Here is a 14,411-nt window from a genome sequence, read left to right on the forward strand (position 1 = left end):
AGTGGAAAGAGCCCGGGCTGGGGAGTCAGAGGTCATGGGTTCGAATCCCGACTCTGCCACTTGTCAGCTGGGTGACTGTGGGTGAGTCTCTTCACTGGGCCTCGGTTCCCTCATCTGTAAAATGGGGATGAAGACTGGGAGCCTCACGTGGGACAACCTGATTCCCCCACCACAGCGCTCGGAACAGTGCTCTGCACATAGTAAGCGCTTAACAAATACCAATATTATCATTATTTATTTTGACTGACCCTATTATTTTGTTAACGAGGTGACATCCCCTCGATTCTATTTATCGTGATGATGTTGTTTTTTTTGTCCGTCCGTCTCCCCCGATTAGACTTGGAGCCCATCAGTGGGGAGGGATGGTCTCTACCTGTTGCCGAATTGGCCATTCCAAGCCCTTAATCCAGTGCTCTGCACATAGTAAGCGCTCAATAAATACTATTGAAGGAAGGAAGGAATGAAATACTATCGTTATTACTTATTATTATTGGAACACAGCAATGAAGAGTGACGATCCCTGCCCACAGCGAGCTCACAGGCTGGGGGCAAGGGGAGACAGTCATCAATACAAATCGATAAAATTAAAGATATATATACAAGTGTTGTGGGGAGGGGGGGGAAGGGCAAAGCGTCAGGGCGAGGCAGAAGGGAAGGGGAGATGAGGAAAAGCGAGGCTGAGTCAGGGAAGGCCTCTTGGAGGAGGTGGGCCTCGGGTAAGGCTTCGAAGGCGGAGGAGAGGGACGGCGTGGGGGGTTTGAGGAGGGACGGCCTTCAGGGCCGGAGGCGGGCCGGGGGCCGGGGGTCGGCGGCGAGACGGGCGAGCTGGAGGCCCGGGCGCAGGGTTGGCCCCGGAGGAGCCGGGTGCGAGGACCGTGAGCCCCTTAGTGGGCGGGGATTGTCTCTATCTCTTGCCAAATTGTATTTTGCAAGCGCTAAGTCCAGCCTCTGCACATAGCGCTCAATAAATACCATTGAACGAGTGAAGGAGAGAAGGGAGGCGAGGTAGGAGGGGCGGACGGCTTCGAAGCCGACGGTGACGAGGTTCCGTTCGATCCGGAGGCGGACGGTCGACCGCGGGAGGTCGGCGAGGAGGAGGGGCGACGGGTCCTCGACGTTTCCGTAGAGAGACGATCGGGGCGGCGGCGGGAAGGACCCACCGGAGTGGGAAGAGGCGGGAGGCCGACGCGCTCATCCAGCCGGGCTACCACGAGGGATCGTTTTAACGTGGTAGCCGTCGGGACGGAGAGCCAACGGCCGATTTTAGCAGTGACGCCAAGGTGGGACCGACGGGATGTGGTGACGGATTGACTAGGTTTGTTAAGTCTGTTTGTGAAGCGTTTACTAGGGGCCAGTCACTGTACTAAGCGCTGAAATGATGATGATGATGGTATTTGTTAAGTGCTTACTCTGGGCCAGGCACTGTACTGAGCATTCATTCATTCGATCGTATTTATTGAGCGCTCACTATGTGCACAGCACTGTACCGAGCGCTTGGAATGGACGATTCGGCAACAGTTAGAGACCATCCCTGCCCAGTGACGGGAGCACCGGAGCGGATACAAGATCATCGGTTTGGACACGATCCCTGGCCAACGTGGGGCTCACACTCGTAATCCCCATTTTAATAATAATAATAATACTAATGTTGGTATTGGTTAAGCGCTTACTATGTGCCGAGCTCTGTTCTAAGCGCTGGGGTAGACATAGGGGAATCAGGTCGTCCCACGTGGGGCTCCCGGTCTTCATCCCCATTTTACAGAAGAGGGAACTGAGGCCCAGAGAAGTGAAGTGACTCGCCCACAGTCACCCAGCCGACGAGGGGCAGAGCTGGGATTCGAACTCATGAGCCCTGACTCCAAAGCCCATGCTCTTTCCACTGAGCCACGCTGCTTCTCCATTTCAGGGATGAGGGAACCGACACCTAGAGAATAATAATAACGTTGGTGTTTGTTAAGCGCTTGCTATGTGCCGAGCACTGTTCTAAGCGCTGGGGAAGAGTCAGGTAATCAGGGTGTCCCACGTGAGGCTCACAGTCTTCATCCCCATTTTACAGAGGAGGTCACCGAGGCACCGAGAAGTGAAGTGACTCACCCAACGTCACACAGCTGACTGGTGGCGGAGCCGGGATTAGAACCCGTGGCCCCTGACTCCTAAACCCTGCTCTCTCCACTGAGGTGCCCCAGGTCACACAATCAGACAAGTGGCAGAGCCGGGATTAGAACCCACGACCTCCTGACTCCCGCTGGGCCACGTCGGTTCTCTCCCAGGCCCTTAGAACGGGGCTCTGCACCTACGAGAGGCTCAATAAATACCACCGGCTCGTCGACTGTACTAGCCAAGTGGCTAGTACAGCGTTCTGCACAGCGTAAGCGCTCAACGGGGGCAGCGACCTTCCGGGAACATGCAAGAAAGTACATCGATGGGAGCCCGTGCGAGGATCTGTCATGGCAAACGGGGAAGGACATCGATAAACGTGATAATAATAATAATGATAGCATTTTTTAAGCACTTACTACACGCCGAGCACTCACTGAGCACGTGCAAGAGCAGATCATGAGCAAGTGCAAGAGTATATCGTCCAGTAGGTCCAGGTCCTGGAAGTCCCCCTTCTTTTTTCTGTGGTATCTGTTAAGTGCTTACTCTGTGCCGGACGCCGTATTAAGCGCTGGGGTGGAGACAAGATAATCGGACTGGACACAGTCCCTGTCCCACATGGGGCTCGCAGTCTTAATCCCCGTTTAATCGGTGAGGTAAGCGAGGCCCAGAGAATGATCATGATAATACTAATTATTTGTAAAGCGCCGACTATGTGCCAAGCACTGCTCTAAGCGCTGGGGGAGATTCAAGGTCATCAGGTTGTCCCGCTTGGAGCCTCGCGCCCTTAATCCCCATTTTCCAGATGAGGGAACTGAGGACCAGAGAAGTGGCTGGTCACGCAGCTGACCAGTGGCGGGGCTGGGATTAGAACCCACGACCTGCAGCGTGGCTCAGTGGAAAGAGCCCGGGTTTGGGAGTCAGAGGTCATGGGTTCGAATTCAGGCTCTGCCATTTGTCAGCTGGGTGACTGTGGGCAAGTCGCTTCACTTCTCTGTGCCTCAGTTCCCTCATCTGTCAAATGGGGATTAACTGTGAGCCTCACGTGGGACAACCTGATGACCCTGTATCACCCCCAGTGCTTAAAACAGTGCTCTGCACATACTAAGCGCTTAACAAATACCAACAGTATTATTATTATTATTATTATTGTTATTCTGACTCCCAAACCCGGCCTCTTTTCCACTAAACCACGCTGAGGGACTCGCCCTAGGTCACAGAGCAGACAATAATAATAATAATAATAATGTTGGTATTTGTTAAGCGCTTACTATGTGCAGAGCACTGTTCTAAGCGCTGGGGTAGACATAGGGGAATCGGGTTGTCCCACGTGGGGCTCCCGGTCTTCATCCCCATTTTACAGATGAGGAAACGGAGGCCCAGAGAAGTGAAGTGACTCGCCCACAGTCCCACAGCTGACAAGCGGCAGAGCCGGGATTCGAACTCATGATCTCTGACTCCAAAGCCCGGGCTCTTTCCACTGAGCCACACTGTGGCGGAGCGGGGATTAGAACCCAGGCCCTCCGACTCCCAGGCCCAGGCTCTGCCCACTAGGAGAGCTCACCTCCTCCAAGAGGCCTTCCCAGACTGAGCTGCCCCCTTTTCCCTCTGCTCCTCCCCCTTCCCCTTCCCCTCCCCTCAGCACTGTGCTCATTTGTCTATATTATTTATTACCCTATTCATTTTGTTGATGAGGTGTACATCCCCTTCATTCTATTTATCTCAATGATTTTTTGTTTCGTTCCGTTTCGCTCTGCCGTCCGTCTCCCCCGATTAGACCGTGAGCCCGTCACTGGGCAGGGATGGTCTCTATCTGGTGCCCAATTGGACATTCCAAGCGCTTAGGACAGTGCTCTGCACATAGTAAGAAGCAGCGCGGCTCAGTGGAAAGAGCCCGGGCTTGGGAGTCAGAGGTCATGGGTTCGAATCCCGGCTCTGCCACTCGTCAGCTGGGTGACTGCGGGCGAGTCACTTCGCTTCTCTGGGCCTCAGCGACCTCATCTGTAAAATGGGGATTAACCGTGAGCCTCACGTGGGACAACCTGATTCCCCTGTGTCTCCCCCAGCGCTTAGAACAGTGCACCGCACATAGTAAGCGCTTAACAAATACCAGCATCATTATTATTATTATTAAGTCACTTCACTTCTCTGGGCCTCAGTGACCTCATCTGGAAAATGGGGATGAAGACTGTGAACCTCACGTGAGACACCTGATTCCCCTCTGTCTCCCCCAGCGCTGAGAACAGTGCTCCGGACATAGTAAGCGCTTAACAAATACCAGCATCATTATTATTATTATTAAGTCACTTCACTTCTCTGGGCCTCAGTGACCTCATCTGGAAAATGGGGATGAAGACTGTGAGCCTCACGTGGGACAACCTGATCACCCTGTCTCTCCTCCAGCGCTTAGAACAGTGCTCGGCACATAGTAAGCCCTTAACAAATACCAACATTAGTATTGTAGTAAGCGCTCAGTAAATACGATCGAATGAATGAAAGAATGAACTAGGCCACGCTGCTCCCCCGGGGAGGCCTTCAGTCACCTGGCTCTGGATGCGGGTCACGTCCGTGGCTCAGCTTGACCGGCCGGTTGGCCGAAGACCTACTCACACCGGAGACGGACGGGGGGGGGTGAAAAGCAGGGTGGCCTAGCGGCTAGATCCCTGGCCTGGGAGTCAGAAGGACCTGGGTTCTAATCCCGGCTTTGCCGCTTGTCAGCTGTGTGACCGTGGGCAAGTCACTTCACTTCCCTGGGCCTCGGTTCCCTCATCTGTCAAATGGGGATGGAGACTGGGAGCCCCACGGGGGACCACCTGATCACCTTGTATCCACCAGTCCTTACTATCCACATAGTAAGCGCTTAATAAAAGCCATCGTCGTTATTGTTATTATTACAGTGCCCTGCACCCGGTAAGCATTTAATAAATATGATTGAATGAACGGTCTATTGGGTGACCTTGGGCGTGTCGCTTCACTTCCCTGAGCCTCCGTGACCTCATCTGTCAAATGGGGATGAAGACCGGGAGCCCCACGGGGGACGACCCCATGACCTTCTACCTACCTCGGTGCTCAGAACAGTGTCTGGCACATAGTAAGCGCTGACCAAATACCGTAAACCGCCCCCCCAACCCCCCCTCCCCCCCCAAAATGAAGATGACCTCTGGAGTGTCCTTCCAGGTGGCGGAGCCCGTGACCGTATCCCGGCCCCATCCAGCCCGTCGCCCCTCCTTGTTGGGCGGTTTGAAGATCAGAGGAGCTGGGGTCGGGGTTGCCATGGCAACCGTTGCAGCGCGGTGCTTGGCTTGGGGGTGGGAGGGTGTTGGGGGGAAGGAAAGGCGTATTTTTGGGATTATTAGGGGCCCGGCTGAGGGGCTGGGGAATTCCCCAAAGGCAAGGAGAGGCCTGCAGATCAGGGAGCTGCACTGGGCTCTTGTGGGTTGTTGCTGGGTTATTTTTTTTTATGGTATTTGTTAAGCGCTTACTCGGTGGCAGGCACTGTGCTAAACGCCGGGGTAGGTACAGGCTCCCCCCCACCGCCCCACAGCACTTTTGTATGGATCTCTAAGTCTATTTATTTATATCGATGCCCGTTTACTGGTTTCGACGTCTGTCTCCCCTCCTCTAGATTGTGAGCCCGGTGTGGGCAGGGATTGTCTCTTTTTTATTTGCTGTACTGTATTTTCCGAGCGCTTAGTATGGTGCTCTGCCCCCAGAAAGAGCTCATGCGACTGAATGAATGAATGAACACAAGCTAGTGACTCCTTGTGAGCCGGGATTGTCCCTCTTTACTGCTGTATCGTACTTTCCCAAGCGCTTGGTATGGTGCTCTGCACACAGTGAGCGCCTAATATGCACTGCACATAGTAAGCACTCAATAGATACTATTGAATGAATATTGTTGAATGAATGAACGAATCAACACCACCGATGGATTGATTGCGTCCTCCCCGACTTTCCCAGGCGCTTCGTACAGTGCTCTGCACATGGTAAGCGCTCAGTAGAGCCTACTGAATGAATACTAGTGAATGAGTGAATGAATCAACACCACCGATGGATTGATTGCGTCCTCCCTGACCTTCCCAGGCGCTTCATACAGTGCTCTGCACATAATAAGCGCTCAATAGATCCTACTGAATGAACACTAGCGAATGAATGAATAAACACTACCGATGGATTGATTGCGTCCTCCCCGACTTTCTCAGGCGCTTCGTACCGTGCTCTGCACATAGTAAGCGCTCAGTAGATCCTATTGAATGAATACTAGTGAATGAACGAATAAACACCACCGATGGATCGATTGCATCCTCCCCGACTTTCCCGGGCGCTTCGTACAGTGCTCTGCACCTAGTAAGCGCTCAATAGAGCCTACTGAATGAATACTAGTGAATGAGTGAATGAATCAACACCACCGATGGATTGATAGCCTCCTCCCCGACTTTCCCAGGCGCTTCGTACAGTGCTCTGCACACAGTAAGCGTTCAGGAGATCCTATTGAATGAATACTAGTGAATGAAATAAACACCGCCGATGGATTGATTGCGTCCGCCCCATTAGATGGTTGCCCACCCACCTCCACATCCAACAGAAACCCGTCCCCGGCGGCTTTAAAGCCGTCCGTCCCCTCGCCCCCTCTTACCTCACCTGGCCGCTCGCCTACGCCCGCCCGGCCCGCGGGCTTCGCCCCTCTGATGCCAACCTGCTCCCTGGGCCTCCGTGTCGCCGCCGCCCCCTCGCCCTCGTCCCGCCTCCGGCCCGGGACGACATCCCCCTCCTCAGATCCCACAGACGATGACTCTCCCCGCCTTCAAAACCTTATCGAAGGCCCGTCTCCTCCAAGAAGCCTTCCCTGACTGCGCCCTCCTCTCCCCTTCTCCCCGTCCCTTCACCTGGCTCCTCCATCCTCCCTCCCAGCCCCACGGCGAATATGCACAGATCTGAATAGATCTGCCATTTCTTTCTTTGTGGGCACCGATGCCTGTCTCCCCCTCTAGTCTGCGAGCCCGTCGAGGGCGGGAATGAGCCCGTTGGTTGTTGTAGCGTGCTCTCCCAAGCGCTTAGAACAGTGCTCTGCACACAGTAAGGGCTCAATAAATACAAATATACGATTGAAAGGCCGTTGGGCTTTGAGAGGAGTCTGGGCTCGAGGTGGGGGGCTGCAGGCCGAGCTCGGGGCGGGACCGTGGGGTGGAGGGAGCCAACAGCCTCTGGGGAACGACGGGGGATACCGAGGCCCAGAGAGGCTGAGCGTCAAACAAAAACCCCTCTCCGTTGGCTTTACCGACCGTGAGCTCGTTGCGGGCAGGGAATGACCCTGTTGGTTCGTTCATTCAGTCAGCCGTATTTATTGAGCGCCTACTGTGTGCCGAGCACTGTAATAATAATGTTGGTATTTGTTGGTATTTGTTAAGCGCTTACTCTGTGCAGAGCACTGTTCTAAGCCCTGGGGGAGATACAGGGTCATCGGGTTGTCCCACGTGAGGCTCACAGTCTTGATCCCCAAGATTAAGATTGTATATTTTAATCCCTGTTAATTATCTGTTATATCTTAATCCCTGTTTATCTCTCTCTCTCTCTCTCTCTCTCTCTATCTCTCTCTCTCTCTCTCTCTCTCTCTCTCTCTATTTTAATCCCTGTTATATCTTAATCCCTGTTTTCTATCTATCTATCTATCTATCTATCTATCTATCTATCTATCTATCTATCTATCTATCTATCTAGCAGAGAAGATATCTATCTTCTCTGCTAGATAGATATCTATCTATCTAGCAGAGAAGATATCTAGAGAAGCAGCGTGGCTCATTGGAAAGAGCACGGGCTCTGGAGTCAGGGATCATGAGTTCGAATCCCAGCTCTGCCACTTGTCAGCTGTGTGACTGTGGGCAAGTCACTTAACTTCTCTGTGCCTCAGTTCCCTCATCTGTAAAATGGGGATTAAGACTGTGAGCCCCACGTGGGACGACCTGATTCCCCTGTGTCTACCCCAGCGCTTAGAACAGTGCTCGGCACATAGTAAGCGCTTAACAAATACCAACATTATTATTATTATTATTATCTATCATCTATCTATCTATCTATCTATCTATCTATCTATCTATCTATCATCTATCTATCTATCTATCTATCTATCTATCTATCTATCTATCTATCTATCTATCTATCATATCTCTCTCTCTTTTTTAATCCCTGTTATATCTTAATCCCTGTTATCTATCTATCTCTTTATCTCTCTATATATCTATATTTTAAATCCCTGTTATATCTTAATCCCTGTGAATCCCCACTGTACTAAAGGCTTGGAAAGCATTAAAGAAATAGAAGACCCCCCCCGCCCACAACGGGCTTACGGTCTAGAAGGGGGACGGACCTCAAAAGAAGTGAACAGGCTTCCCAAACGCTTAGTACAGCGCTCCGCACCCAGATTCACCGAATCAGTGAAGGACTCGGCCCAGGTCACCCAGCGGTCACGGCGGCCCGCGGCTGGCGACCCTCGCCCTCCGGCCAGCGGACCTGGGGAGGCAAGGGGGGTCCGGTTGGAGAGACCCCCGCCCCGTCCCCCCGCAACGGCCGCCCGGGCCTGACCCTCGCCCCACCCCGGCCTCCCCCGCCGCCTTCCCCCCCGGGCCGTCCGTCATCGGGACCTCATTTCTCCCCTCCCGACGCAGCTGTCCCCGGGACCACGGGATCCCGCCGGGCCACGGGAGGGAGGACCCCGGGCCGCCAAGCCAAGAATGGCCACCATTGTTCCCGGGGCGAGCCCGGCCCCGGACACCTGGGCCCCTGGGAGAAGGCAGCCGGCGGGAGGCGGGGGGCCGGGGGGCGGACCAGGCCCCGAGGCCTACCTTGAAGGGCAGGCCGACAGCCTCCATCCCCGTCTGCCCGTCTATCTCCCTATCTCTCTCCGGCTCTCCGGGCCTCTCCCTGTCCCCTCGGAAGCCCGCGCGGACGCGGGTACACGCGCTCCAGTGCCGGCGCACAAAAAAAGCACGTGCACCGTCCCCTGCCCCCCACCCCGCCAATCGCTCACCCAGCAACGTTGGCTCACGGGCAGGTGGCACCATCTCCCCTCCCCTCTAATCATAACGTTGGTATTGGTTAAGCGCTTACTATGTGCCGAGCACTGTCCTAAGCGCTGGGGTAGACACAGGGGAATCAGGTCGTCCCACGTGGGGCTCCCGGTCTTCATCCCCATTTTACCGATGAGGGAACTGAGGCCCAGAGAAGTGAAGTGACTCGCCCGCGGTCACACAGCTGACAGGTGGCAGAGCTGGGATTCGAACTCACGAGCCCCGACTCCAAAGCCCGGGCTCTTTCCACTGAGCCGCGCTGCTTCTCTGCTAAGGACAAATGGGACGAATGTGGTATTTGCCAGACGCTTGGCATTTGCCGAGCGCTTACTACACGCCAAGCACTGTTCTAAGCGCTGGGGGAGATGCAAGGTCATCAGGGTGTCCCACGCGGGGCTCACGGTCATCGTCCCCATTTTCCAGAGGAGGGCCAGGGAAGCCAAGTGACTTGCCCACAGTCACCCAGCAGACAAGCGGTGGAGGCCGGATTAGAACCCAGGACCTCTGACTCCCAAGCCCGGGCTCTTTCCACTGAACCACGCTGCTTCCGTAACGATGATATTTGTGAAGTGCTTATTATGTGCCAAACGCTGTTCTAAGCGCAGTGGGGGAGATAAGAGGTCCATCAGGTTGTCCCACGCGGGGCTCACCCTCTTCATCCCCATTTGACAGATGAGGGAACTGAGGCACCGAGAAGTTAGGTGACTTGCCCAAAGTCACACAGCTGAAATAAATCTGTAAATAAAATTACAGATATGGACCTAAGTGCTCTGGGGATGGGGGAGGGGACGAGCAAAGGGATAAATACAGTAAAATGGGTTCTAATAATAATAATGTTGGTATTTGTTAAGCGCTTCCTACGTGCAGAGCACTGCTCTAAGCGCTGGGGGAGATACAGGGTCATCAGGTCGTCCCACATGAAGCTCCCAGTCTTCATCCCCATTTTACAGATGAGGGAACTGAGGCCCAGAGAAGTGAAGTGACTTGCCCCCAGTCACCCAGCTGACAAGTGGCAGAGTGGGGATTCGAACCCATGACCTCTGACTCCCCAGCCCGGGCTCTTTCCACTGAGCCACGCTGCTTCCTTAGAGTACAGTGCTCTGCCCCATAGTAAGCTCTCGATAAATTCGTTCATTCATTCATTCGATCGTATCTATTGAGCGCTTCCTATGTGCAGAACACTGTACTAAGCGCTTGGAATGCTTAGAGAAGCAGCGTGGCTCAGGGGAAAGAGCCTGGCTTTGGGAGTCAGGGGTCGTGGGTTCGAATCCCAGCTCTGCCACTTGTCAGCTGTGCGACTGTGGGCAAGTCACTTCACTTCTCTGTGCCTCAGTTACCTCACCTGTAAAATGGGGATGAAGACTGTGAGCCTCACGTGGGACAACCTGATGATCCTCTATCTCCCCCAGCGCTTAGAACAGTGCTCTGCACATAGTAAGTGCTTAACAAATACCAACATTATTATTATTATTATTATTATTAATGGACAATTGGGCAACAGAGAGAGACCATCCCTGCCCAACGACGGGCTCATGGTCTAAACCGGGGAGACGGATGGCAAAGCATCACAGAACAAAAGAAAATCGATTCACTCATCCCTACCCCAGCGCTTAGTACAGCACCTGGCACATAGCTGCTTAACAAACGTCACAGTCATTATTATTGAGAAGCGGCGCGGCTCAGTGGAAAGACCCCGGGCTGGGGAGTCAGAGGTGTTGGGTTCAAATCCCGGCTGCGCCGCCTGTCAGCTGGGTGACTTTGGGCCAGTCCCTTCACTTCTCTGTGCCTCGGTTCCCTCATCTGTCAAATGGGGATGAAGACTGGGAGCCCCCCGTGGGATAACCTGACGACCTTGGATCCTCCCCAGCGTTTAGAACAGTGCTTGGCACATAGTCAGTGCTTAACAGATGCCATCATCAGACTGTAAGCCCGTCAACGGGCAGGGATTGTCTCTGTCGGTTTCCCAAATTGTACATTCCAAGCGCTTATTCTGCACCTAGTAAGCGCTCGATAAATACGATCGAAGAAATAATAACGAATAATTATGGTATTTGTTAAGCGCCGACTTTGCGCCAGGCGCCGTACGAAGCGCTGGATTGACCGAGGGGATCAGGGGCCCGCCGGGTGAGGAGCCCGCCGGACAGTCACAGAGATTGCCCCAAGGTGATAATAATAACAACGTTGGTGTTTGTTAAGCGCTTACTAGGTGCCGAGCACTGTTCTAAGCGCTGGGGGAGATACGGGGTCATCAGGTTGTCCCACGTGGGGCTCACGCACTTTTAATCCCCATTTTCCAGATGAGGGAACTGAGGCCCGGAGAAGTGAAGCGACTCGCCCACGGTCACCCAGCTGACAAGCGGCAGAGCCGGGAGTCCAACTCCTGACCTCTGACTCCGAAGCCCGGGCTCTTGCCACTGAGCCACGCTGCTTCCCCCCAAGTCCTGCTCCCCGAGAAGGCTTCTGCCCCCCAGGCCAGGGGACTTATTGAGCACTTGGGGGGGCGCAGAGCACTGTGTTGAGCTCAGACACCGGGAGGCGCAACGGGCCGGGGCCTCCGGGCCGCCCCGCCACTCCAGGCCCGCCCGGCCACTCGGGCCCGATGCCCCCGTCCCCCGATTCCTCCTCTCCCCCTCTCCCGCTCAGCCAGTTGTGGCGGGGGGGGGCTGCCCGGGAGTGCTCAACAATCCTAGGTGCCCCCCGCGAGGTCACCCGGGCCATCCCCCTGCCCCCGGCCTCTCCCGCCGGACCCTACCAAGCGCCCCGGACGGCGCTCTGCCCTCCGTTAGCGCTCAATAAACACCCCCCCCCCCCCGATTGAGAAGCGGCGTGGCACGGTGGAAAGAGCCCGGGGTTAGGAGTCAGAGGTCATGGGTTCTAATCCCGGCTCCGCCACCTGTCAGTTGTGTGACCTTGGGCAAGTCACTTAACTACTCGGCGCCTCAGTGACCTCATCTGGAAAATGGGGATTAAGATCGTGAGCCTCACGTGGGACGACCTGATGACCCTGTATCTACCCCGGCGCTTAGAACGGTGCTCGGCACATAGTAAGCACTTAAATGCCAACATCATCATTATTATTATTATTATTATTAAAAGACTTCGAGGGTCGGGGCTCACCCGAGCGGCTTAGTGGCGACAGCCAGCGGTAGTGGGTTCCAATCCCGGCTTCGCCACTTGCCCGTTGTGCGACTTTGGGCCACTCACTTAATCTTCTCTGTGCCTCAGTTCCCTCATCTGTAAAAGGGGGATGAAGACGGTGAGCCCCCCGTGGGACCACCCGATGACCTTCTATCTACCCTCGCGATTAGAACGGCGCTCGGCCCGTAGTGAGCGCTTGCCAAATACCATCGTGGTGATGACGATCATCCCGATCCAGGGATAGAATCCCACCCCGTCACCACGAGGAAACGAGTCTAACCGGGCTCCCTCCTGCTGCGGTCCGAGCGGAAAAGGCCCTGACTCGCTCCCTTTATTCACCCCCGCTCCCGGTCCCGCAGCCCTTATGGCCGGATCTCTCATTTATTGATTTCTATTAGCGTCTATCTTCCCCTCTGGACGGTCGGCTCGTCGCGGACAGGGAACGTGTCCGCTTATTGTTCTGTCGTCCTCTCCCCACCGCTCAGTCCAGTGCTCCGCACACAGTAGACGCTCAATCGATCCGATCGACCGACTACCGTCGATCACCCGGAAGTCCCTTCTTCCATCTAACCGGGCTCCCTCCTGCTGCAGCTCCATCCCGCCGACGGCCACCGAAGGTGCGAGGGGTGACTTTGAGCTCGCCGCATCGATGCACCGGGCTCTCGGTACGGCGCCCCGCACGCGGTAAGCGCTCAGTAAATACCGGCGGCTGAGCGATGGACGACGCCGGCCGAGGCGCCGGGCGTCGTAAGCTAAGCCCCTCGGCCGGGAAGCGAAGGAGCCCAGGGGCCGGGAAGGCCGGGAGAAGGACGGGCCGGGGTGACGGTCGGGTCACTTCCTCCGGGGCCGGACGACTCCCGGCCGCCGCGCGGGAGGTCAGAGGTCAAGGGTTACAGGGCAGAGGGAGAGAGGGGGACCACCGGGCTGGGGGGGGGCGCGGTGCCCCCTCCCCGTCCCACCCACCCTCCCCCCGCCTCCGACCCACCCGACCCCTCGCTGAGCAGCCGGGGCCTGAATGAAACGAGGCGGCGGGACCCGGAGAAGCCAGGCCGAGGGGAAGCGGTGCCTCTCGGGGTCGGGGGGCGGCGGCGGCGTGGGGTGGCCCACTCCGACCCCTCCCCGGTCGGGCGGGACCCCTCCCGCCCCTGTTTAAAGCAACCACTCCTCCGCTACCGCGGTCTCGTCGAAGGCGGGGAACGTGGCGGCCGACTCTGTCGTCGCGTCTCAGTACGGTGCTCTGCCCGCGGTAGGCGCTCAGTAAATAACATCAACTGATTCCGAGCTGGGCCCTCCGGGGGATGCTCGCCCGGCGTGAGCACCAGGCCAAGCGGAGAAGGGAGTCAAGAGGTCACGGGTTCCAATCCCGGCGCCGCCACGCTTCTGCCGGGTGACCTCGGGCCGGTCACTTCGCTTCTCTGGGCCTCGGTTCCCTCACCTGGGAAATGGGGATGGAGACCGCGGGCCCCACGTCGGACGGGGACCGGGTCCGACCCGCTCAGCCCGTATCCACCCCAGCGTTCAGTCCGGTGCCCGGCACCTGATGAGCCCCGAACAAATACCACAGTGATTATTATCGTTGTTATTATCGAGGCCTCGAGCCCGTGCGCGTCCGGGTGGACCGCGTGTCCCCCGACTCGATTCCCAGGGCGGTAGGGGGAAGGGAGCCCGGAGGGGAACCCGGATCGGGGTGTGGGGTGCGGGTGTTCCCCCCAGCCCGGGGCCAGAGCGCGCCTTATCAGCCGGCCCGCGCACGGCGGGCGCATTGTCCGCCTCTCGGGACGGAAAATCAAGTGGGTTTGTACAAGCCCCTGCCCCCCGGCCCGGCCCGCCCCGGCCCGGCCCCGGCCGGCCCGGGAATGTGTCTTATCTGATTCTCCCCTTACGGCCCCAAGGCCCCCCTCCCCGCCTCCCCCCCCCCCCTTCCCACTCCCACCCCCATCCCCCGGCCTTCCGCCCCCTCCCACCTCATCCTCCGGGCCCCGGGCGGGAGGGGGGGGGTCTACACCGCCTCCCCCACTCCCTGCTCTCCCCCCACCCCCTCCCGGGGCCAAGCGTCTACCTCCAGGAGCCTCCCCCCACAAGCCTTACTGAAGGCCCACCTCCTCCAAGAGG

Source organism: Ornithorhynchus anatinus, chromosome 13 (assembly GCF_004115215.2).
Source record: "Ornithorhynchus anatinus isolate Pmale09 chromosome 13, mOrnAna1.pri.v4, whole genome shotgun sequence".
NCBI lineage: Eukaryota > Metazoa > Chordata > Mammalia > Monotremata > Ornithorhynchidae > Ornithorhynchus > Ornithorhynchus anatinus.